Raw genomic sequence first — 4160 nt, 5'->3', positions numbered from 1 at the left:
CTCATCATCCAGATAAAATGGATATACAGATTCCAACGACCGAACTTTGACAAACATTGACTTGAATTTTTTAAAAGAAGACTTATACAGAAAAAATAGAGAGCGACCAGGAAAACTACTCAAACAGACTCACAACCCTTTGCGAACCCCTTTAGATTGAAACAGAGAAAAGAAAACATTCAACGAAGGGGGAAAGTCAAGAAAATTCATCATAACCTTGAAGGCTCGCAAGAAGGCCCACGAGTTTGGATGCAACTTCGATGGGGCACGGTTCAACTGGGTCAAAATCCTACACTCAAAGTCTGAGAAAGGTAAACGCACATGCAATTCAGTAAAACAAGGAACATACATATAAAAATAGCTCCAATCTCTCCGCCTCTCACAAACCCGTTCCTCACTAGAACAGGGGAGTAGCTCAACACGAACATTTGACCCAGCCCTAATAACAAACCCTTCAATACCCAGAGAACGAATAGACTTAGGATCGCAAAATGAAGAGGCACGAGTCTTCACATCATCGTGAACCCAATGATAAGGGTTATCCTTATTTACTTCGACTACCTTAATCTTCTCTTTCTCTTTTTGACTAACCACTTTTTCTTTTGAGGATCAGTAAGAAGGGAAGAAATAAAACAGAACAGAAGAAACTAAGAGACAGAAAATTAACCTCTGGAAGACATGACTCCTGGGAACTAACCACACTTTTTTTTTGCAAACTGAAATTACGTTCCGTTATGAATACATGTTTAATTGCAAATCCACTATCTTAGTGGGAAGTGGAAACAACAACAAACACGCACCCAAATGCAAAACGGTTCGATTCTAATATAGTAAAAGCAAGCAATTTATTACAGCCCAATTTACAAGGTAAAACATCACCTTAAATTCAAATCAATTTTATTTTTACTTTCAGTTTCTCATAAAAAACAAACAAACATTTTTCTAAAAATCCAAGCTTGACACGCGCGTTGAGCTTGGGGGCTTTAAGATATCTTACTACGCCGAGGTATAAAAATACAACAATAAGCTCAACTTACTGCAAAGACACCAAGTCAAGCTTGGGGGCTGTGTACTGCACCTCCATAAAGTCAGATAAGACCGAACAAATACCTCGGCTCAACGGCTCAATTCAAACAAATTCCGTCCCGCAGATCTTGGATTCAAATCTTCCCATTCAATCTCGGACTACAACAAACAAGAATCACGGAGACTAACGGACCACTAAGCGAGCAAATTACGTTATAAAGCCAGACGAGGAATTACACCACACACAGAAAAAAAAGAAACCTATTATACTTACCGAAACCTCATTCATTCTCATCCACTTTTATTCAATCTTTTACTCTACTGACTTGGGCGTCGGAATCCTTTTTACAGGTACCACGTTCGGGTCCAGATTCTTGAGGATACAACCCAACCAACTTAGATCGCCGGCCTTATCTCAACCGATAGGAAACCAACGTACAGCTCGACACCGGTATCCGGACAAGAACAAGTAGTATTTAGTATTAGTTAGTATAATTTTTCAAATAAGGTTGTGACGTTAAAACTTTGGAAATTTAATTTGAATATGGAAGCAAAGGAATTGTCGGACTTGCGTATGGGGAGGAGGGGTGCTTCACCTCGTTGTGGGATCAGAGGAAGCAGAACTTGGACCCTGCGAGTTGTGTTCCTCAAAATGTAAAATAAAATTACCCAGAACAAGAAAAATGGAGAGTCCGAATTCCACGTTTCAGATTTCAAATTCCATCAGCTGCAAATCGGACCATGCGATTTGTGAAGCAAAATTTCTTCACCAAAGAACTCGCATGGTCCGAGTTGTGTACTCTGAATTTTTTCAATTTTTTAACACAAATCGGACCCTCCGATTTCTGTACTCTGAATTTTTTTCAACTTTGTAAACACATATCGAACCTTCCAATTTGTGTGCTCCTATAATTTTAAAAAACACAAAAAATTACCATATTAAAGTATATCATTCATTTTGATTCCATATCAAAATTTTTTAGCCTAAAAATTTCTCTCTCATATATTAATTAAGGATATTTTAATAATTTTAAAGCAAAGTTAATTAAATAGGACATGACAATAGCATCTCCTTGTATTATAATATAATTTATGTTTTTATTCAAAGTATATATATTAATAAATATCATAATTTATTTTTATTATAGTTATTTTAGATTTTAAAAACTTATTTCATCAAACATTATCTTTGTTACTTTTATTTATTAGAAGCAAACTTGTTTTTTAAAAAAGAAAAATACTATTACGTTTAAAAAGAAAAATACTATTTATCCTTTAAAATTCAGTTTTTGTAAAAATTTATTATTATTTAATTAATTTGAATATCCACTTTTACGTTTTAATTGTTAAAAAAATCAGTAAAGTTATTTATTTATTTTTTTCTCTAAAAATTGAATAAAAGACCATTTTTAAAGGATATAGTTGCTCTATTTTAAAAAGCAGCTCATAACATAATTCCAAAGAGACACTTGACCTTCTTTGTCTGTTAATACAGGCTCCAGTTAATATAGCCTTTTACATCTTGGAAGGAATGAAATCGAACCTTGACACCTTGTTAGAACTTAGAAGATAGAGAAAAGAGGAAAATGTGGTTATACAAAATTCCAAATCAACCGCTGGATAACCCAGCTTTTTCTTCATTGATCCAAAATTCTCATCATACAAAAGTTCCACCGGTACCCCAATATACAATGGTGTGCGGTTGGGGGAAGGGTTCTTCTATACAATCTATACCCATTTTCACATTAACATACTGTCTCTTACTCTGCTAACAACAGATAATAGTGGCAATAACTGAAACTTGATACCTTAATCAAGAACCATACTAATTAACAACAGTTGTCACTACAACATAACGCACCGCAGAGGCCAACAAAGCAACCCACAGTAGCGTCTAAGCAGACAGTGCAACTGCATATATAATTAATTAAAGAGAACTCAAATCAGATGCATAACAAATTAATAAGTTCAAAAAAAAAAAAAAAGAATAATTACCAAAATTACCATAGTAACTACTCTGCTCACCAGTCATTGATGCACCTGTTATCGAAGCACTTCTCATCCACGCTCTTCTTGGTGCTGGAAACATCAATGGATTGTACAGCAGGGGGATCCATTATCACTCTCTCCCTCGCAGTGTGTGTCTGTTGAAGATAAGAGTATGAATATAGTGGCCCGTGTTGGATCTCGTCATAAGATGTGAACGCTCATCCTTATAATGTATTGGTCTTTAAGTTATCCAGGCTATACCAACGGTTGACCTTACAGGACCTGTGAATAAATCATTTTTGTTAATCAAGTATTCATTTTTTATATTTTTAAATCCATTCTTTTCATATTGCAAGCACGTTAAAAATATAATAATATAAAAATTTAAGTTTAAATATATTTAATATATAACTTTTTTTAATTCAATGTGTTTTTTTTTATAAAAAATTCAGATACGATTAATTTTATGCGAAGTTAATAAATAAGAGCTGTTAGATGACAATTTAATCAAATTTATCAAATTATTTAACAACTCTCAACTATCAACTTCACATTAAGTTAATTACACATAAGTTTTCACCTTTTTCATAATATTTTTAAAAATTAAAACACAAATAATAAGACGTAATTTAGTTATCCAATTATAATTAAGTTGGATTATATATATTGAAAAAATATTTTTTTTGTGACTTACTGAAAATATATTTAATATAGAAGGTTAGATTTTTTTTTTTTTGGTGACTATAAAAAGATTAGATTTATATTAATCAAATCTCTCCGGTATTAAAATAATGTGCGTAACTACCAAACATGGACAGTAAGCGAGCTAGTGGATTATTTTTTATTTATATTGTAAATTCTTTTAATAAAAAGCAAGCGGGTAATCACTGATATAAATAAAATTACAAGTAGAACTAGCTATAATAATATGAAATTTTCTAACAAAATTTAATTATAACCAACTTTTGAAATAAAGAATAAAAAGGAAAATAACACTAGTACTAAAAATAGTTAAAATATTTGAGAATGTCTAAAAAAGAATGGTAAGAAAATAGTAAATATCTACTCCTTTATAAAGATTGGTGAGGCAGATTAGAGGTGCAACCGATCCCTAAGGAGATTAAAGAGGCAGTGTGGGATTGTGA

At 32.6% G+C, this 4160-nt stretch overlaps 1 long non-coding RNA gene across 1 annotated transcript; it reads right to left on the bottom strand.

The window, feature by feature from the left end:
* Positions 1 to 2628: 2628 nt before the first annotated feature.
* LOC112794408 (uncharacterized) lies at positions 2629 to 3321 on the bottom strand. The gene is made up of 2 exons (XR_003198853.2): positions 3052 to 3321; positions 2629 to 2937 (listed from the first exon to the last, which is right to left on the bottom strand). It is a non-coding gene; the product is annotated as an uncharacterized lncRNA (long non-coding RNA).
* Between the last annotated feature and the right edge of the window lie 839 nt (positions 3322 to 4160).

The sequence above is a fragment of the Arachis hypogaea genome, chromosome 4, assembly GCF_003086295.3.
Source record: "Arachis hypogaea cultivar Tifrunner chromosome 4, arahy.Tifrunner.gnm2.J5K5, whole genome shotgun sequence".
NCBI lineage: Eukaryota > Viridiplantae > Streptophyta > Magnoliopsida > Fabales > Fabaceae > Arachis > Arachis hypogaea.
The sequence above is the reverse complement of the archived record's forward strand: the minus strand, read 5'-3'. Positions and strand labels throughout refer to the sequence as shown.